Source organism: the organism of the source record quoted next, unplaced genomic scaffold (assembly GCF_019419815.1).
Source record: "Pyrus x bretschneideri cultivar Hongxiangsu unplaced genomic scaffold, Pyrus_bretschneideri_v1 Contig54, whole genome shotgun sequence".
In the NCBI taxonomy this organism is placed as follows: Eukaryota; Viridiplantae; Streptophyta; class Magnoliopsida; order Rosales; family Rosaceae; genus Pyrus; species Pyrus x bretschneideri.
This window is the reverse complement of record NW_025999792.1, coordinates 1,159,270-1,182,416: the sequence shown is the minus strand read 5'-3', so window position 1 is coordinate 1,182,416 and position 23,147 is coordinate 1,159,270. Positions and strand designations below refer to the sequence as shown.

General features: G+C 38.6%; 1 pseudogene; it reads right to left on the bottom strand.

The window, feature by feature from the left end:
- The window catches only part of LOC103935723, a 35,076-nt pseudogene extending 28,357 nt beyond the window's left edge, over window positions 1-6,719 (bottom strand).
- Between the last annotated feature and the right edge of the window lie 16,428 nt (window positions 6,720-23,147).

Here is a 23,147-nt window from a genome sequence, read left to right as displayed (position 1 = left end):
TTTTTAATTAGTTTTAATGGTGGATCCCTTATTCTACTAACATTTCAAACAATAAAAATTTTGTTTCAACATTTTTTAATAAGTAGAACCATTTAAAGTGTTATATTAATAAGATAACAACATTTGACAATTCGGCTGTGGAAGTACAAAATTAGACATAAAATTTTAGATTGTCACATCAGTCATCAATTATAATTCAATTGATTGTTATAATTTAACACTTCCTTTGGAAATGGTCTAAATAGATTTTCAACTAGTATGAACTGATCACGAAGGCTTATGTACGAGTCAACATATCTCGTATCTCTTATGCATATGGTATAAAGATGCCTCTTTTACATCACAATTTCTTATGTTTTTACACGGCTTTAATCTCCACGAAAGGCCACATATATATATTTTTATGATGTTTTCTATCAAAATATTGGTTAAAAGATCAAGACCTGTAGTCCCTCTAACTCTCATCTTTTAATAAGAATCGAATTTCAGTTTGTTGATTTTTGATTCTCATCCAATGATGTGTGGGAGGCTTACAGTTCCGTATCATGAATTTAAAAGTTTATATTCACGCAGTTGGGAGCCTATAGCTCATTGCATCTATAACTCAAATGAGAATACGAATGTCGGACTCGGTGGAACAACCCACCTTGAGGATGTATTTTTCCAACAATGATAAGAAACTGTTTTGTCTCGTGACTAGGAATGTAATTAGACATCCTAAATGATAAATAATTAAATCAGAACCAAACTTTCTTAATCGAATAGGAACCTGGAGTTCTTTTCTCATGAATAATTGAGAGCTTGAAGTCTCGATTTTTGCATAAACAACAAAAACTAATTTTTGGTGGATTAATTTTTCTATATGCATGGCATTGAGTATAGTTTTGCGACACACCAACATATTTGGTGGATTTTTTTAACAAAGTCTTGAATTATAAAGGCAATAGAAAAGTGGTTGAGACAATTTTACATTCTCCTATAATTTCGCACTCGATAGGTACAAACCACTTTGGTATTTCGGACTTGTTTCCCGATACAGATGGAAAATCATTATGTTCTATTATTAGTGGTTGAGTTTTATCTCTTGCCCTTGAGTTTGGGTGCATTTTTGCTCACCCATATTAATTTTGGTGTATGCTCACCACACACTTTATTAGCTGCCATGTGTCCTATTTTTAACCCTACTAAAGTTGTTAATTAAATATATCTATTACAAATTTTGAAACTAATTTTAAGCCTTTAAAATAAAAATAAAAATCCAAACCCCTCCAGCGTTTCAACTTCTCCACCCAGCAACCCATGAACACCCACCCACCCACGGCGAAAGATTCGATGATGACGATGGGAACATTGTTTTTACCTTTTCTTCCACTGTGACTATATGATCGTCGACTCAATAATCGAAGACCATACAACAACAGCTGGAGACAACTACGACGACTGCACCATTGCAGCCATGAAATTCGATAGCAGCCTCACCTAAAGAACCAGCCCTTTCTCTTTCTTGGTGAGGACATTTCTGTGCACACACAAATTTGAAATGTTTTGCGAGTTGGGATATATTTTCTTGGCGAGGACATTTGTTGAGTTTTCTTTATAAAATAAATTAGAGTTACAGTGGAATAAGAGGGATGGCGGAGGCCAGAGGGCGGACGACAGAGATGGCTGATCCGCCATGGCTTCTGAACAAGAAGATTGAAAGGGTGGCGTGGGTGGGTGGGGGTTGGCTGGTTGGGGAAGTTGAAAAGTTTATGGGATTGAGTTTATTTATTTAATCATGTTTAATTTAGTTTTAAAAATTTTAAAAAATATATTAATTAACAAGTTTACTAGGGTTAGAAGATGGGACACATAGCAACTAATAAGGTATATGATGAGTATACACTAAAGTTAATGTGTGTGAGCAAAAATGCACCTATTGAGTTTAGTAAACAAGTAACGGTAGAGTTCTCTCTCAATTGCTTGCCACTTTATTTTATTCTATTAATTTTTCAACATTTTTCATGATGTTGATCATTTTGTTTTATTCAATTTTCTTATGTTAATATGAATCCGTTAATTGTCTTTATTTTTATGTCGAATTGTATTTTAGTTCCGTTCAATTTATATTTTCAAAGAAGTTCCTACTTTCTTTATGAGTTTATCGCATAATCATAAAAGTAGTGTATGCTTATCATGATCCAAAGTTTATTGACCAAATTATAGAATGACTATCTTTGCTATTCAACATCCACAAATGATGTGTAGAATTTTTACAAATTTCTACGGACATATTTTGAGGTCTCAACATAATGCATTGTGTAGGTCCTTGCAAGGATTGCTCACATCGAAAATTGGTCCCCAGACCATTTAGTTAAAATTGAACTTGGATACCCGTATTGCTTATTGAGAAAAGCGTTTTTGTGAGTTTGTTCAACATTTTATTGTGAATTATTTGATTAATGACCTAGATGTATAACATGGTCATTATATTATTCACTAGCAATTACATGCGAAATTCCCATATAATGAATCATATGTCTATAGATAGCATTCTAATAAGAAGGAAGATATTTAGATAGATACTTAGATTTCTCCACCCAATATCTATATTGTCTCTCTTTTTTGTATACTTTAATTCCAACATAACAAGAATTTTAGGCATATAATCCCCCTTAATTAATCATGCCCACAGGAACCATTTTTACTTTGATAATGGCTATTCGAACGAGATTTTCTTCAACATTTAAACAAGAAAAGTACTAATAGACCGATAACTAGTTCATCTTGTGCACAAATGCTAGATCAGTACGGTAGTGCCATATGGTGGCACTTAGTTGGTGGATTACCTAAGTGTAGTTCTAGTTTTTAGGGAATTTTCTATGATACCCCGAAATATGGCATACTTAAGAGTGTTTTAAATGTAGAGAAAAAAATTCAAAATTTGACCCAGAAAATCTCAAATTTCAAAGCATTATAGAATTTTGAGTTTTCAGATTCAGTGCACTTGGTTGATCGAGTCTTAAATACGAATGCTATGTGCATGACCCAAAACGCTGCAGAAAACATGTGCATGCAGTAGGTGTGGGGTGTTTGAGTTTTAATATAGCATGATATTGATTCCATGCCATAGTTTAACATCCCTGATGGTTAAAACTCTCTCTAATTCAACTGAAATTTTACCTACCTATCGTTTCTTTCAAAATTAATATTGGTACGGCTAACAACCATAATCAGAAACGGATTGAATTTGTCACTTCCAAAAAAAAAAAAGAAAGAGTTAATAAATAGGAAAGGAATGAGATACCAACCTCACTCAGTGCTGCAAGGCTGATGACCTTGACCCCCATCCTGTCAGCTATAAGGATTGCTTGCTCTATTTGATTATTGATGCCTTCTAGAGCAAATGGTAAAAGGTACTGTAAAGTAAACCACAAATTCATCCAAGTTAAAGTATGTAAATAAACTTATGCAGTAGTTATAGACTAGCTTGGCTAATGTTTATATAAACAACGCGTTCAAGTAAGATTCAAGCTTATAAATAGTTCAGATTCAGAGTATGCACAATTGACAAGAAAGCACATTGGATTATAACAAAAAGTTTTATATGTATATATATAGGAGGGCAAACCTGAAAGCCGTATCGAGGCACAACCCATGTCTGGTGCAAGGGCCTCTGAGGTTGTAAAATGAAACTAGGAAAGTTTTAGCCCATGCCCACATTGCTAGCATGGTTACCATGCTTGAAGGCCAAGCAAACACTAGGAAGAATCTCATTGAGAATGGTACCGACGAGAATGATCGTAAGACAAACGGCACGTGCAAAGACGACGACAAATCAACCACATGTGCGAGGAAAACGAAATACGGTGCCTTGCCATTTTTACCTGCATTCACCACTATTATTTACTGAAAATCTTACCCTAACTACTAATCATATGAATAACTTTAAATTTGGGATATTGAAGTTAGCTGTTAAATAATTCCCCGTACCCACCTGCATTTAAGCTAATCTCTTTGTGTAGTCCCTGTGATTTTGCGTTTAGTGTCTTCCCCAGTGCATCAAAGAGAGGCATGAAAAGGCAGAAGTTGGTGTCCATTTCAGTATCGTGCAGGCTGTGGTATCTGCATGTCCATATACCATCAAGAGGAAAACATAACAAATCAACCATGAGTTTTGTTAAACACAATTACTACTTGAAAATACTGTATATATTTTTGTATTCATATCACAATAATTAGAAATCAAACTCATTTATTACGTAGTAAAGTTATTCATTTTCTTTCCTCTAGTGGCAATAGTACATAAGTACGAACGCAGTGTGATTAGGCTTCTTCTTTGGGTAAAAGTTGGAGTACAAAACCATATAAACCTGATTTGGTACTGAGGTGATTCTGAAAAAAGCTGCTATAAAAAAATGCTGGGAGCTATTTTTGTGTTTGGTAAACACTCAGCTTCATTTTTTTTTTCACAGTTTTGGATGAAAAAAAGCCAAAAACAAGAAGCTGCAAAACCCAGCTTTGAAAAATCGGTTTTTTTTTCACATCTGTTTTACATAAAAGTTTACCAAACACTCTAATACTGTTTTTTTTTTTTCAAAAGCACTTTTACAAACAATTTTACCAAACACTCTGCTACTTTATTTCACAGCTGCTTATTCTCACAGCACAGCAGAAGCAGCTTTTTTTCAAAGCACAGCAATACCAAACCAGCTCTTAGCTTATTGATATTTTACTACGGTTTGGTAATATTCTTTTTCATTGTAAGTGAAAGATCTTATGTTCGATTCTCGGCAAAAGAGAATTTGAACCACATTAATGTTATCCCATTGTGAAGTTAAGCCCATCCCTCTTCTCCTTTAGTGTTGATTAATATCGTTTGTTAAAAAAAAAATGTTATTTATGGATTAATTATTTGTTTTTGGCAGAGTACACACATTCTTATCCCCTTAATATATGTGTGTATCAATCTATTAATCTCACAGAGAGAGAGAGAGAGATGTAGTAGGTAATTTCTCAAAGAGTTGATGAGGAATGACCTCAACATTGGAATGCCCCAAACATCTCAGAAAATCAAAAACCAAAACGTAGCCATAGATGGTGCACACTGATCCACAACCCATCAGACTCGTACCACAAACTGGAACTCCAATAATTATGCTCAATATCAGATGCTCCAATAGGGTTGCATTTCCAGCTGCACACAAAAAATATTATGATAAAAAAATTATTGATACAACTCCAAATGAAATAAATTAATAAAGCACTTGGGAGCCAAAAAAATAAAGTAATACTTTTCACATCATTTTTTATGTCTCCCAAGTCCTTGTTAACTTTTATCTATTTATATTATTCCATTCATTTAATCTGATTACTAAAAATTAAAAGAAATGTGCAAGAAATAAAAAAATGTACATTAATAGCACAATCCAAAAAAACTAAGCTGCTCTCGTACCCTGAATGTTTTAATTATTATATTATATTTTTTGTATTTTTAAACAAAAATTAAACGGTTAAAACATCCGAGATTAAATCTCGAGGTAGAGTAGACATTTGGGAAAAATGAATGAAGACGGTATGGTAACGGGACACGTTGATCAGAATGATAGAAAGGTTTGGTAGTAAGTAGTTAATATTATTAATGATGTTACCAACAACCTGTACTGGGCCGTGGTACGGGAGATGTATGGTGAAGTGAATGGTAATTGTCAAAAAAAGTAGCTGCTGCTGTGAAAATGTCTGTGAAGCCAATAATATAAAGGCTCTGAAACTCCCACGTGCAGTATCAGAGTGGCAATAAATCCTATTGTACTCCACAAGGGAAGCTTCTGCACAAGCGACGGAAGCAAACAGCAGGCAATGAACGCAATTATCCCTTGAAGAATTATGAAATTATCCCTACAAAACAAACATAAAAAATAACAGATCAAAATCTAATTAATTATTAAACTTTTGACAAAAAAAAAAAAAGAAAAAAAAAAAGAAAAAAGAAAAAGTAGTTATTAAACTTAAAATATGACTTTTATCCCTATTGAACCCTTAATCAAAAGGATCAAATTTTATAAATTATAATAAGTAATTAAGGCAAAAGATGGTATGGATGAATGAATTACCAGTGCCATTCTTTGTCAATCTGCTTGAAATCAACGCCCTGTTGGATGATCCGGCGATTTCTTGTGAGGAAAAGCATGCTGGTGTAACTAGTCCATAGCTGGTGAGTTAGGGCTCGAAGCGCGCATAATATGAGAACATGAAGACACCAGCTACTGGTGAGGACTGTGAGCGGATCCACTTTCTCATGGATTTTGGAATACAAGACTTCTCAGATCAAAGGTCCGAACAGCACACACTGTAATTATTTCAACCAAATCCCATATATACTATATGAATAAGTACCGATTAATTAATCTGAATCCAATATGGAATAAAATGACAAAAACTAAAGGAAAAAATAAGTAGTACATACCTTGAAGGAGCCTAGGTATTCCCAAGGCCAAGCAGACAAAGGAGCACCCATATGTATGTATGTGAACGCTTCTGATCGATCTTCAGAAAATCTTTAGGAGGACTGGATGGTTGTTGATGAGAAAGAAAGGGTTTTCCAAAAAATCTCCTAACATCAGACTAGGGGCTGGTTTGGTATTGCTGTGCTTTGAAAAAAAACTGCTTCTGTTGTGATGTGAGAATAAGCAGCTGTGAAATAAAGTATTTGGTAAACTTTTTTGTAAAAGTGCTTTTGAAAAAAAAAAAAGCAGTATTATAGTGTTTGGTAAACTTTTATGTAAAACAGATGTGAAAAAAAACCAATTTTTCAAAGCTGGGTTTTGGAGCTTCTTGTTTTTGGCTTTTTTTCATCCAAAACTGTGAAAAAAAGCTGAAGCTAAATGTTTACCAAACACAAAAACAGCTCCCAGTTTTTTTTGATACTAGCTTTTTTCAGAATCATCTTATTATCAAATCAGATCTAGGTAACTAGCAAGATGATCACTAGAAAGATGTAGAGAGAGAGAGAGAGAGAGAGAGAGAGAGAGAGAGAGAGAGAGAGGAGTGAGGTAATATTCACCACTTAATTTGCGTTTTGAAATTTTCTAGCGACCTGACAGCAATAGTACATGTGTGGTGGTTGCCTTTTCAAGTACTATTTAAATGAATTTGAGCAATCTCTCCCGATCGAAGATATGTATCCATAGGGCTGGATATTTTTTTTGAAAATTCCAAAGCAAACAAAAAAAGTTCCAATTTCATACTGAAAAATTTTAAATTCATAATACTGAAATTTTTGAGACTCCATAGCCAACCGATTCGGAATCTTTCGATACAGGAATCGATGGTACATATTCAATGTGTGAATGTTGAAAATATATATATATATGTAATTTTTTTTATTACATGCATGTTGAATGTTGAATTTAAATAATTTGATAGTAAACTATATTATAAATCGAAGTATGAAATCAAGTAATTTCGAACTTTGAAACGTCAACTTGACTTGGTGTGAATGAATTGGTATGAGGTAAAAACCTAAATTTCAATTGATATGAAATTGGACAACAAAATTTCATGTCAAAAGCTCAAATTTTCACACAGCCCAAAAGTCTAAAATTTCAACCCAAAAATCCAAAACACAAAATCCAATCCCGATCCATATACCAAATTTGCGCTACGGGATTGGAATTAAAATTCCTGTCCCGAAAATTTTAGGTTTGGAATTGGTATCTCATTTTCAGTTTAAAATTCCATACCTTCCCACCCCTATGTAGAAGAAAGAATAGGGAGAGAGTTTCACATCCCATACAGTTAGAGATCTTTATCAGTATCTCTCTCTTCGTTGATCTCTCTGATAAATCCTGCGATGCTTATAATATTTTGCGGTTGTTATAGGTCAGGCAGACAGGCAGTAAGCCTGGACGGTCGTCAGTCACCACCTCGGCGGTTCAAGGCCTATATATTTTTCTTTCTTTTCTTCAAGGGCGAGTGAATTTCTACGCGTTTGGATCGCAGTTTCAGACCACACCACACAATGTATATTTATCAAAGTGACACAGCCGTAGGCTGTCTAGTCATGGCCTAATTATCTCATCACCAAATTTAATGTCTCATATGGCTGGGAAACTTGGCCTTGCCCAACCAGTTTCCCCTTGTCGGCATTCCTTCATAATTTCCTAATCTACTCTTGTGACGCATGCTTTCCTCATCATTCATCACATTAACATGCACTAGTTAGCCTTCACTCTCGATTTAATCCAGTAATCCCCAATCCCCAGTCCTAAATGAATTTCACATCAATGAAAGAAATGACTTCACATGTGTCTATAAGGACTTAGGTTACTCTTCAAATTACCAATAGATTTTATGGTAAAAACTTTTTGTAGGATCAATCTCTATTGTTGTTAGACTATTAATTACTATACAGTAGTTCCAAGGGAGAAATATCACACCAAAGGAAAAGAAGAGAGAAATAGTCGTCATATATCCTCGTATAGATTGGATTATTTGTTTAGAGGAATGAATCATCTTTTTATAAACTTCTTCACACCCTTTTTAGATAGTTGTGAGACTTCTTATAAGGGTGTTATCCTTTCATGATAAGACACGTCACTTATAGAGGGTATAACCCTTATGATATGTCATCCCTCTTATCACACCCTTTGGTTAAGTGTATATTAATTCACCAATCTTATGGTGCACCTCAATACATCAAATACACACATAGTAAAGCCAACATCATCATGACCATATTCCAACATTTCCCACTTGATCTTGATGGTGTAAGGTCTCGTTGGTGTTTGGACCCAAAATTACACCATCGGCCTGAGTAATCAAGGTCGTTGGGTAAGCATACTTCCAACCGTCGGATGAAAAGTGAAGGTAATTTTGCTATTATTGAAAGATATATTGTGGTTTTAATCATGGCATTATCTTTTAATATGTTTTAGCCCTTCTCTGCATGGGATAATATTAAGTAGAAGAATTGCAATTCATTTGCAATTCTTTAAGTCATCACATGTATATACGTGGAAGGTTGGGAGACTATTTCCTAGGTAATTATACACCACAAGTTTGTGATGGTTATCTCCAAAAAGCAACCAACCACATCGGTGTACATGGATTGGTGGTTATTTTGATGGGCATTATTTGATCAAATCCAAGCATGCAGGCTATCTTGGGATTTGATGTGATAGGGCTGCATAAGGATTGAATTAGGTTGCAATTTTGACTAAATTCAGAGTTTTGGAAATAGGAAGGCTTATCTGACGCAATCAGTGGAAGAGTTCTAATGCATGGCGGAAGCCTATATCAGCTTATCAACCAACATGCATATGTCCCTATAAATACAGAGGTAGTGGCAATGTAAAAAGGACCTTCAACTCAGCACACAATTGCCCAGCGCAAAACCTCTCAAACACCTTGAGATTTTTCCTTTTCTTTTCCTGCCGACACACCTTCAGTTTGGATAAACAGCACTGTGGAAGCACCCTGCGAGCACCTTCAGTTTGGATAAACAGCACTGCTGCCGCAGAATCAGCCGACCGAGAAACACCTTCAGTTTGGATAAACAGCACTGTGTCGAGGTCGACCGATTATCTATCTAAGTCTCGGCCAAGAAGGGTTTTCGGACCTTTGTTGGTAGAAGTCATCTCATTAGCCTTTCCGGCCTAGTGAGGTGTTACGAATTGCATTGCTCGACGCGTTGGACGCCGAGTGATTTTATGATTGGATACTCGCAAGTAAGTTTCAGGGTTCGGCATTCCGACGGCCGAACTACGTTTACCATCAAGACATATATCACATTTGAGTACCTGTGCCCATATAGTTTGGTCTCGATTCGGCTTGCTTATACTCTTACGAATATAATCACAGTGACCGAATCAGGCTCCGACGATTTGTGAACTCCGTAGAATTAGTAGCCTTGTCTTCAGGCTATAGAACCCAGAGACCGAGAGCGTTCCTTCCTCGGTCGCAATCGCAAGATATAGAAGTCAACAGCGCGCCCAACGCGACATCATCAAATTTTACTCCTCGGCCGAGCTCGGCCGACGAGTTGGCACGCCCCGCATTCAACCGAAGGACGTAGTTAGCTCATTAGTTACTCGCCCTGCGCGCCACGTAGGTTTTGTAATTTTTATAGTCAACATTTTGGCACGCCCAGTGGGACCCAGTGCTAAAACTACGAAGTTCATATGATATATCAAGATTCCAATCTGGCTCAACGTAGCCGATTGTACGAGCGTCTAGAGGAATTGAAAAAACGCAATGAGGAACGAAAAAGATCTTTGGAAGTGGAAAAAATTCTTCGTGGCCATACAGAGATGCAAAAGTCATTCGCTTACATGTTGAGAATAAAAGCTCCTGTTACCCTGCAAGAGCAATGGGTAAATGAAGACAGGGCTCGGTTTAATACCTGGCTAGATGGAAAATATTTTCCTTACGTTTTCGACTACAAATCGATTCCATTTGAGGAATGGTTGGTTGAAAAGACCAGGGGGCAATTTTCCGCTCCGGCCGTAATCAAATATCGGCCTAAGAAAATTGTTACTTTGGCCGAAGATCAAAGGCCACATATTTTTTCGATCGCCGCTGAAAGTGTGGTAGGCCTAGAAGAAAATGTTCAAGTTTCTGAGCCAAAAATTGACTCAGAAAATAATTCGTCAGAAAAGTGTTCCAATGACGAACAAGACCAATTCATGGTTTCAGTTGAACAAACTGCGCCAATCGATATGATTATTGGTAATAAAGCCGACATGGAGCAATCCAATTCGGCCAAGTTGCTCGAGTTAAAAGCCGAAGTTAACGAAATAATTATGTCTGGGGGACATAATAATTGTTTAACACATTCGACGGCCGAAAATGAAAAATATATCACCAAGTCAAAAATATTTGGAGAAAGTTCTTCATTCAGCCTAGAGCGAAATCAATTTGAGAATTTTGATATTAAAAGATCTCGGCTTGGAATAAAGCATTGTTGGCCTCCTCCTATTTATGGTTCGGCCACTTTTATTTCCATTTGCTAAATTACTTTCTTAACCATTCGGCCTCTTGGCCGATACTTAAGAAAATACGGGGGGACAACGAGCATTGAGCCCTCGGACACAAAAAAAAAAAAAAAAAAAAAAAGAAAAAAAAGTATTTTCTTAACCATTCGGCCTTTCGGCCGATACTTTAAGAAATGGGGGGGGCAGACAAAGCAATGTGCCTGCATGAAGGAAGAGAAATGTGGGAGCATGCTGACTTGTTTGCCAGGAACATGTGTTTGCTCAACCACATGGAAAATATATGGTAATTAAATTTATATCATTACCGATGCATCCTCAATGAAGACACCCAGGCAACTCTTGGATAATTTTTAGGGATCGGTCGAAGAACTTCCAAATGACTTCGGCCTGCTTCCACCAAGCCTTGGTCGAGATATATATATATATATATATATATAAGAGGTGAAGAATAATGGTGACTCAGTCAAAGAATGTGGTAGTGGCTATAGGAGTTCAGTTTTTCCAGTCGGCTAGGTTATTCGGCCATTAGGACTTTTGACCATTTAAAAAGTCATGAGAATTGTAGTACTGGTGCTTGGCTATAGCAGTTTAGTAGTTCCATTCGGCCTATACACACATTTGGGACATTTAGTCACTTGATTGAGACAAGAGGAGGAAAAGTGTCAGGCAGTCCACTCATTAATGAAGACCAGGTTGGGACCCCATAATGAGGTTCGAGATATAGAAAATGACCCACTTTTGGTGGCCATTCGGTGTATGCAAGCTACATCCTTTCTTGGTAGTAGAATGTGATAGAAATGCATGGCCGACAATTCATTTCAAACCTTGGTTTTAACGTCATTGGAAAAAACAAAAGTTTTTTTTTAGGCCGAGCTCGGCCAAACTCGTCGAGGCTACACCACGCGGGGTAAATTTGAGACAACATTCTACCGAGTGAATTTTTATTCGGTGATGAATGCTTATTTTTTCTCAGCGGTCAGGGAATGTACATTGGAGAGTTCTTTACTTAACCGAATCACTTCGTTTTCGGCAATACGAGGGGTTCTTTGACTGCGCTAATTTCCTTAACCATTCGGCTTAAAGGCCGAAGCTCAAGGAAACTGGGGGGCAATGTTTGGACCCAAAATTACACCATCGGCCCGAGTAATCAAGGTCGTTGGGTAAGCATACTTCCAACCGTCGGATGAAAAGTGAAGGTAATTTTGCTATTATTGAAAGATATATTGTGGTTTTAATCATGGCATTATCTTTTAATATGTTTTAGCCCTTCTCTGCATGGGATAATATTAAGTAGAGGAATTGCAATTCATTTGCAATTCTTTAAGTCAGCACATGCATATACGTGGAAGGTTGGGAGACTATTTCCTAGGTAATTATACACCACAAGTTTGTGATGGTTATCTCCAAAAAGCAACCAACCACATCGGTGTACATGGATTGGTGGTTATTTTGATGGGCATTATTTGATCAAATCCAAGCATGCAGGCTATCTTGGGATTTGATGTGATAGGGCTGCATAAGGATTGAATTAGGTTGCAATTTTGACTAAATTCAGAGTTTTGGGAATAGGAAGGCTTATCTGACGCAATCAGTGGAAGAGTTCTAATGCATGGCGGAAGCCTATATCAACTTATCAACCAACACGCATATGTCCCTATAAATACAGAGGTAGTGGCAATGTAAAAAGGACTTTTAACTCAGCACACAATTGCCCAGCGCAAAACCTCTCAAACACCTTGAGATTTTTCCTTTTCTTTTCCTGCCGACACACCTTCAGTTTGGATAAACAGCACTGTGGAAGCACCCGGCGAGCACCTTCAGTTTGGATAAACAGCACTGCTGCCGCAGAATCAGCCGACCGAGAAACACCTTCAGTTTGGATAAACAGCACTGTGTCGAGGTCGACCGATTATCTATCTAAGTCTCGGCCAAGAAGGGTTTTCGGACCTTTGTTGGTAGAGGTCATCTCATTAGCCTTTCCGGCCTAGTGAGGTGTTACGAATTGCATTGCTCGGCGCGTTGGACGCCGAGTGATTTTATGATTGGATACTCGCAAGTAAGTTTCAGGGTTCGGCATTCCGACGGCCGAACTACGTTTACCATCAAGACATATATCACATTTGAGTACCTGTGCCCATATAGTTTGGTCTTGATTCGGCGTGCTTATACTCTGACGAATATAATCACAGTGACCGAATCAGGCTCCGACGATTTGTGAACTCCGTAGAATTAGTAGCCTTGTCTTCAGGCTATAGAACCCAGAGACCGAGAGTGTTCCTTCCTCGGTCGCAATTGCAAGATATAGAAGTCAACAGCGCGCCCAACGCGACATCATCAAATTTTACTCCTCGGCCGACGAGTTGGCACGCCCCGCATTCAATCGAAGGACGTAGTTAGCTCATTAGTTACTCGGCCTGCGCGCCACGTAGGTTTTGTAATTTTTATAGTCAACAGTTGGCTACACAGATTGGATATCATTATTAAGTATCAACTCCTAATTACTCTTGACTTTCCAACTGTAGTGTACAAACATTCGTAAACTGTCGTCAGTCTGTGGTTCGGCTTATACGTGCGCACGCTTTGATTATTATTGACTGCGCTTGTACTAGTGACTCCATTTTACTATCTTTTAAGTAAAATATCACCATTACTGTTTACTAGGAAAATACCATTTGTACCTAGTATTAATGGCAACTTCAACCAAGTCTAACTTGGCCTACACTGAAATTTCGATCAAGTACTTCCTCTTATGCCAATCCAGAGGCGTTCCTCGATACACCTTATCAATGACTTTACACACTATGCACCAAGATGTTATACAAATTCAAACTTGATGCCTATAAATAGATTTTACATATGAGAAGATCTATTATAACTCTGTTACCTCACTAGTGCCCCTTTATCTTTTATCCAACCAATCAACTAGATAGAGTCACATTGAATTGTTCACTTCACGCGTCCTCAAAATCCCATCAATGATGCCCATACTACAATGCCCTGACTACAACATCTAGATGATTCCAACTTGTATTCACATACTCCTTTGAATTACCTTTGAGAGCAATTCTTTAGTCATAGGATTGGCCATCATCTTACCCGAGGGTGTATGGTCAACTCTCACTTCATCCCTCCCCACTATAATTTCATATAGTGATACTTTATATCAATGTATCCTCCTTAGGAACTAATAATTCCTAAAAGATGGTCGACTTATTATCATAAAACACAACAACATAATTCCTAGGAAAACAATCGATATATGTCAATAAATATTTACTCTATATTGCAATACTTATTGGCCTATATTATAACACAACTTTGTTTCTCAATTAATTAAGAAGCAACCATTGTGGTTTTAATCAAAATTTCCTGCAAAAATGCACTACAATAGGAAACAAATATAATTATTACTTAATTTAATAAATTTCAAACCTTGGGTTCTTGCTAACCCTCTTGACTTCTTGTCAACAATGTGCTTGATTAAAAGCATAATCCTCAATTTTTTTTTATTAAAAACATAAATCAAAACAAAATTTGCTTGGTCCCCAAGAGAAATCTGAAACAAGGTTTCCTTTGGTCTCCCACTAATTGAATAATTAATCTCTTCAAGATTGAAAACATTAATTACCTTCAAATCTTGTGAACAATTTTCTTTTCTTTTTCTCCCACTATTCTAATTATTTCTATTAGAACCTAGTAGCTCATCACTAACCATTGTTGACTTGTATAAGGATTCCTATAATCTTGAGCTTCCTAGTTTAGGATTATCCCTTGTAATTATTCTTTCACTATTATGGTAGGATTTTATATGATTGTATATGTGAAGTTTAGTTTCATTGTTTGGCTTCCCTTGTCAAATGTTGTAAATTGTGCCACACATGCTCTAGTTAGATTTAGGGTTAAATTGCTACTTTGGGATCATGCTGTTGGAAATATTGTAAACACAAAAATTATGTATCGAATGAAACAAGAACACGTGTACAAAGTAGATTTGTATTGATTTGAATTTGTAGGTTACAATCTCTGTTTACAACTTTTCCTCTAATTCAGTCTTCAAATTTGATATAGATGCATGATTGTTGATCCAAAGGTCGCGATGACTTGATCTCGGACGAACGGTTGAACGATTGCTTCGAGTTTTGAGCTTGAAAACAATGTGTGGATGATCTTCACCTCAAGGGTGCCGCGAAGGTAGTGTTTGATGCGGGAGTTTGTTGCTTCAAGGGCCTTGACGACTTGATCTTGAAACGAACATTGCTACAAGTTTATAAGCTTGCAACAAAGTCTTGAAGGAATCAGCACGAGCGCTTCTTGATTCTTCAAGGAAGTGCCTCGGCTTTGGTCAAGAGAAAGCTTCGGCTTTGGTTGAATGTTCTTCGAAGAGAGCTTTGGCAGCATATTAGTCTTCAAAGGTTTGGCAAAGGTTCTTTTGTGTAGAGATTTTTCAACCTTTATGCTCGTGGGAGGACCTTGTATTTATAGTCTTCTCAAGGCTTTCCTTTGGGATGATTTTAGGCATGTTTTGTGTCTTAATTTCAACCACTTTACTCCCTTGGCCGAATTTAAGGATCTTGTTGCCTATTTTGTGAGCAATCTTCAATTCTTACTTGTTTTATTAAGATGCTGTAGCTTTCTTTCCAATTTTAGGATCAATTTGGATTCCCTAGCCGAATTTAAGGGGAATTCTCCCTTATTGCCGATTTTTGGAGAAGTTTTATACTTCCTTTGCTTGATTTGTGCCACATGTCATTCATGACTTGTCCATTTGTGATCATATGCCAGGTGGAGCTTCGCGATGCATCATTTGTATGCAATGAAATTTACATGTCTACAAATGCCCTCACTTCAAGGCGCGTTGTAAGCATGTGCTTGTCACATGTAGGAAACATGTTTTCAAGTCCTGCAATGTGAATGCTCTAACTCAAGGGTCGTCGAGACTTGATCTTGAATTAGTTTGCTTCTTAAAGGGTCATAGAGGCGTATTTCTTTAAGGGCCATTGAGGCTTGGTCTTCAATAGGGGTGATGAATTTCGTCAAGGGTCGTTGAGGCGTATTTCTTGAACGAAACATTCCTTCAAGGGTTGTGGAGGCTTGGTCTTGAATGAAATTAAACTTTTCTTCAAGGGCTATAGAGGCTTGATCGTGAAAGAAATGAAATTTGTATTTGTTTCTTCAAGGGTCATAGAGGCTTGATCTTGAAAGAAATTTTGAAAATGGATAAATCGGCACATACTTGTTGTGCGTATTTGATTTCCCATAATCTTTGACAACATACGTTTGGTGCATTTTGAATTTTTCCTTGTGGTTGTAGGAAAAAAAAAATGTTTTTCTTTCTTCGATAGGAATCCTCTTCAATTTTGGTAACGAAGGTGACTTCCTTCAAAGTGTTGGAATGCTTTTGTGATTTCCTTCAAGGTTTTGGAAATATGTAATGCTTATCCTTGGGTGAGTAGGATGTGCATTTTTTTCACTTTACCCTTTTTCTTTTCTTCCCTACAGCAAGGAGGACAATTTTTTTCTTTTCTTTCCCCACGGCAAGGGGATTTTGTTTCTTGTTTTGATTTCCCATGGCATGAAGGAGGGATTTTTTTCCCTTTTTTGTTTTGATTCCACGGCAAGGAAGGAGTTTTCCTTCCTTGTTTTGATTTTCCAATGGCAAGGAGGTTTTTTTACTTTCCTTTTTTCGGTTTTGGGAAACATGTCCTCTGACTTGCACGCACAATTTGAGATCGATTTCTTTCTTGGAAAATTCTGAAAAAATATGAAAAACGTAGATTTATCCCTTATCTTTTCAGGCATATATCACACATAACTAGGAAAAATCGGGAAACCCTTCAGCTTTTCATTTTCCTATAGCTGCGCAATTCCTGACGGGAAAGCAATTTCTGCGTGAATGACTTTGAAAACTGGAATGTTTGGCTTTAGGGAAAATTATAAAATTTGGATACAATGATCCTTACCCACTTAGATCCCTTCTCCAATTGGCCTTGCATCAATACCCTTCTGGAAACTTAAGTTATCACCAAAAACGTCCTACCTGCGCAGATTGGCTGAAACTTGCCATTTTTTGCTTCGTTCTTTTGGTGGGAATGTGCTTTCTTGTTTTGATTTTCATTTTGTTATTTGGGTATGTATTTCCCTTATAGCATTAGGAAGCAATTGACCCATATATATAGGAAAATTGGGTGTATATTTTTTTCACAACACAAGTCCTCTTGCCGTGCACTTTGTAGCTGCTTGGAGTCGTGGGTTTTCTTTGCTGATGTGCTTGCCGTGCCTGTTGTTGCTTGGAGCTTGTTTCTATGCATCACTTTTACCATGTGGGGTAGTGCCAAAGATTGTAGCATTTTTACGCTGTGTAGTGCCTTTTGGTCACAACTTTCCTCGGTGGTGACGTAGTTGTGCCTCTTGCTGCTGCTGCCGCTGCAGTGCCCTGCAATTGCCGCTTGGAGCTTATTGCCATGCGTCACTTTTACCATGTAGGGTAGTGCAAAAGAATGCAGCGTTTTACGCTATGTAGTGCCTTTTGGTCACAACTTTCCTCGGTGGTGACATTGGCCTGCCCTTTGCTGCTGCTTGGAGCTGCTCACTTTGCTGTGCTCGATCAAGCTTTGTGGCTGATTTCTTTTTTCATCACTGTGACTTCATCAACATCATCCTTTGACACTCATGAGGTCAGTCTCGCATGTCTTTTGTTTTGGCGAAAAAAGAAGTTCTTTTTTTCTTTTCTTTTCTTGGCGTGCCCTACTCTTGCTTATGTTGCTTTGTTTGTTTTGTTGTAGCCATGGTATTTTTCAAGTGCTTTAGGAGCAATACCATCACCATTCTTGCGAAGGAAAGCGATTCAAAAGAAAGGGGAATGACATCGAAGCTTTGTGCACTGTTGACTGGCCTTGAGGCGCCTGTTCTTCCTACAAAAGACAACTTGATGCATATCAAGTCGTGGTCTTCTAAAGTGTCTTGGGAGGTGACAGATTTTGGTCGATCAACCATGAAGGAAAAGGCATGTATGTCGAAGATTCTAGTCTTGAATCCTTTGCATCATGTTCACGACAATTCACCAGCTTCGTTTGAGCTTCTTGATGATCGCGTCTGTAGCAAAGCTGTGACTTGGAATTGCACTTTGTTGACTACTAGAGAAGCCCTCTTTATTGAGTTTTACTAGGAGTAGCTTGAAGATGTCTTTATGGATCTAATTTTGGTATTGGGGTTCCATGAAGTACAAGAGACCTTCGAAGAAAAATGGCCGCAACAAGACGATGAAGCCGAAAGGAGACTTGGATTCATCAAGTGTTATTGGTTCAGCTGAGCGCTGTGCTTCTGCTGATTTGAAAGTGTTTGATAAACTTGGCATAGCGTCAGAGCACATGGAAGAATTACTTAGCCGTTTGCTTAGCTTGTTGGTTTTGTAAGTTTGTTCTCCCGAAAGACGATGCCAACTTTATCTGTCCTTCAAGATTTTCTTGTAGTAGGAAGCTAGACTTTCTCAACATCAAGAGGAGATTTCAAGCCTAGAGCAAGGTAAAGGTGCGGCCATGGAAGTGCCCACCTTGTCTCCTATCGATGTAGAGACTTTGAAGACTTTAGAAAGCTTGCTTGAAGATCGTCACCGTGGTTTTAGGGACATAGCTTTCAAGTAGTGTCTTCCATCTTTTGTATTTTGGGTCTTCTTTGCTTTTGCTCTTTTTGTAATGAGGCTTTGTAGCCAAATTCTTCCTTTAAAGAAATAAAGTATTCTTCAAAGTGTTGGTGTTTTTGTTAATGATGTGATTGTACTTGAAGTTTTTGAAGTTTCAAGTTGCCTATGTACCCTCGGTTGAGGAGGGATCAAGTCATGATGTAGTCAAGTCATGACGTAGTTCAGGGGAGTGACGGGTTTTGGCAATCTTGATGGGGAGTTTTTGTTTTTGTTTTGCCATACACATTTTATGCTCTTGTGGGCCAGGAGCTTTATATTGTGCGCAGTTTAGGCTCATGCAGGCGAGGAGCATTGTGCCGTGTGTAGTTTAGGCTTGTGTAGGTGAGGAGCATTGTGCCGTGTACAGTTTAGGCTCATGCAGTCGAGGAGTGTTGTGTCGTGTGCAGTTTAGGCTCGTGCAGGCGAGGAGCATTGAGTGTCACCTTTTAAGTTCGTGCAACAAGAAGCGTTGTGCCATGTGCAATTTAGGCTCGTGCAGGCGAGGAGTATTGGGTGTCACCTTTTAAGCTCGTACGAACAAGGAGCTTTGTGTGTCATTTGGTGTCGTTTGTAGTTTAGACTTATGCAAGCGAGGAGTGTTGTGCAGTTTATACTTTAGGCTCATGCAGGCGAGGAGCATTGTGCCTTTTGTAGTTTAGGCTCGTGCAGGTGAGGAGCATTGTGCCTTTTGCAGTTTAGGCTCATGGAGGTGAGAAGCATTGTGCTGTTTACAGTTTAGGCTTGTGCAGGCAAGGAGCGTTGTGCCATTTGCAGTTTAGGCTCGTGCAGGTGATGAGCATTGAGTGTTTGCCTTAGGGGAAGTAACGCTTCAAGAATTTACCATTAATGAGGCCGATCTTCAAGCCATCTTTCGCCATGATTAAGTAAGCACCGTTGGTGTAAACCTCTTGTATTACGTAAAGTCCATCCCACTTTATGTGAACTTGCTTTTTGTTTTGTGAGTCGCGATGATGGGCATTCGTAATGCCAAGAAAATATCTCCAGTTTGGAAATACCTTGGGCAGACCTTCTTGTTGAACGCCTTGGATAGCCGTGCTTGGTAGCAGTCCAAGTGTTGTTGAGCTTCAAGCCTCTTTTCGTCGAGTGCTTCCAACTCTTGAAGTCGCAGCTTTGCATTTTCCTTTTCAGTCAAGCCTTCTTGTATGGCCATCCTTAGTGAGGGGATTTGACTTTCGAGTGGTAGAATAGCTTCCACGCCATATACGATTAAATAAGGCATAGCTTGTATGGCCATTCTATGTGTTGTCCTATATGCCCAAAGTGCTTCGCTTATTCTTTCATGCCAATCTCTCTTTGTTCGGCCAATGGTATGGCCATCCTATGTGTTGCACAGAGTTTTGTTAAATGCTTTTGCAAGACCATTGGCCGGAGTATGATACATGGAAGACTTATGCTGCTTGAACTTGTATTTCTTGCAGAGCTCTTCCATGAGTCGGCTGGAGAACTATTTTTCGTTGTCGGTGATGATGTAGCGAGGCACACCATATTAATAGATGATATGCTCTTTGATGAAACGGACGACAGTTTCCTTCTTAACTTCCCTTAGGGGTACGACTTCAACCCACTTGGAAAAGTAGTCTGTTGCAGCTAAGATGTAGGCTTCTTCAACAGACGACTTTGGTGTGATTGGTTCTACAATATCTAATCCCTACTTATCAAATGGCCATGAAGCAATCGTAGGGTGTAATGGCTCAAGTGGTTAATGTATGAAGTTGGCGTGGAATTTGCAGGCTTGGCATCTTTTAGCATGCTCCAGGCAATCATTCACCATGCTTGGCCAGTAATCGCCCATTCTTTTAAGCTGGAAGTACAGCTTTGGTCCAGAATGATGCGCTCCGTATACGCCTGAGTATGCTTCTTCCATGGCTTGATTAACTTCTTCCTTACCTAGGCATCTTAAAAGTACTTATTCAAAAGAGCATAGGTAGAGTGTTCCTTTGTAGTAGAGTAAGTGAGGTGCTCATTGACATATTTTAGAGCAGTGTTTAAGATCGTCCAAAAGCTTTCCATGCTCAAAGTAGTCGATCAGCAGTTGTCTCCACTCTTCAATGTCGACTAGAAGTACTGAGATAACGTTTGTATCATCTAATAGCATTTCAGTGATGGGTGGGATCACTCATCTTTGGCAAACTGGCACATCTGTATCTTCGTCTTCTCTTAGTGCCATACTTGAGGCTAAGTTAGCAAGAGCATCTGTTATTTGATTTTCTTTTCTTAGCATATGTTCTAGCGTCACGGTCTCGAACTTTCAGAGTAGTTGAGTTACTAGCCGGAATTATAGGATGAAATCATCATTCTTCACTTCATATTCAGTCAAGAGTTGAGTAATTATGAGCTTGGAGTCGCCATATACTTCTAGCATTATGATTTCCATGTTGACCGCTATTTGGAGTCTGATACTTAGTGCTTGGTATTCAATGACGTTGTTGGAGCATAGCTTGTTTACCCAGAAGGAATAGGGTAGTATTTGTCTTTGTGGCGGCATGAATACTACTCCTGCCCCCGCCTCATCTGCTGGTGCGAATCTGTCGACGAACATTGTCCATGTCAAGAAGATGTCGACGTAGAACACCTCCTTGTCAGGCAAATCATCTAAGATTTTCCAATCGGTTAGGATTGGATGATTGTTAAGGAAGTCTCCTAGCGCTTGTCCCTTTATGGCTTTAGCTGGAATGTAGATGATCTCATATTGATTGAGAAGCAATGCCCATTTTACTAGTCGCCCCGTCAAAACTGGCTTTGACATGACGTATTTAACTAGGTCAGCTTTAACAACCAAGTGGATGGTGTAAGCATGCATGTAGTGTCTAAGCTTTTGGACAGCAAAGACTAAGAAAAGGAACATCTTCTCGATTGGGGTGTAGTTGAGCTCAACCCTAGTGAGGGTTCTACTTAGGTAGTAGAGTGCTCTTTCCCTTTGGTTTTTATTTTCTTGCGCTAAGAGTGCTCCAATGGAACCTTCTTGTGCATCAATGTACAGGATGAGCGACTTTCCAGGCATGGGAGCTCCTAAAACAAGTGGGCTTGCGAGGTACCGTTTTATGCCCTTGAAGGCATTGCGGCAGGTGTCATCCCATATGAATGGAGCGTCATTCTTCATGAGTTGACTGAAGGGTTGGCAGCTTCCAGCGAGGTTGGAGGTGAAGTGACTAATGATGGCAAGCCACCTTTGTAGACTTTTCAACTCGTGTAGGTTCCTTGGCTTAGGCATGCTTTGAATGGCCTTGATCTTTGATTGGCCCACTTCAATGCCACGGTGCTTGACAATGAAGCCAAGGAATTTCCCAGAAGTAATGCTAAATGCACACTTCAACAGATTCATTTTAAGGTTGTAGTGTTGTAGTTTATCGAATACCATTCGTAAATCCTTCAAGTGATCGGATCTCTTCTTGGTCTTGACAACTACATTGTCAATGTAACATTCTACGTTTTTGTGTAGCATGTTGTTTAAGATCTTTTGCATTGTGTGTTGATATGTAGCTCTAGTATTCTTCAAGCCAAAGGGTATTACCTTGTAGCAGTAGATACCTTTTGGAGTGTAAAAGGCTGTTACTTCCTTATCTTCGGAAGCCATGTAGATTTGATTGTATCCATAAGAGTCATCCATGAATGACAGTGCTTCGTGGCCAGTTTTTGCATCCACCATGATTTCAATATTGGCAAGGGAAAGTCATCATTTGGGCAAGTGTCGTTGAGGTCTCAGAAATCTACACAAACACGTATTTGTTATATTTTTTAAGGACAATGACGATGTTAGAGATCCACTTAGGGTATTGCACCACTCGAATGAAGCTTGCTTCGATTAGCTTGTCAATCTAGGCCTTAATTTGTGGGATGAGTTCGGAGCTATAGTGTCTTTGAGTTTGCTTTATCGATCACGTACCAGACTTGACTGCCAGATGATGCACCACAATGGTAGGGTCCAAGCTGGGCATTTCCTTATAGTTCCAAGCAAAGACACCTTTGTACTCCAAGAGCAGTTGGTAGTGCTCCTCGATCTCATATGCATTTAATAGTGCACTTAAGAAGATAGGCTTTGGCTCATCACTTATGCCTAGGTTGAGCTCCTTCTGATTATCAACCGTGGCTTGCCCCCCATTTTTGAGTTGTGGTGGCGTAGCAATGTCATCCTTCTCGGGAACTTCGTCTTCCTCATCCTCTTGGATCGTGATGTGGAAGACGTCTTGGACCTCCTCTTCAATGTTGTCCACTTGGGCTTGTTGGTGTGAAGATTGGCCAATGTGGATGATGGTGTGTTTCTTTGCCTTCAATTGTCTTTTTGTGTCCACTTGTAAGATTGCTTTGCGCTCTATCCTTGAAGGAATCGAGTTGCAAACGTCGTCTTTTTCTGCTAGACCATCGAGCTTTTCTTCCTTTGCCATTGTCTTCCTCTTCCTAGAAGTCTTCTTGGTCTCTACAAGTCATTTCAAGGTAGACTGCAGCGGAGGGGAGCTAGCCGTGTTGCTTTGTTTCTT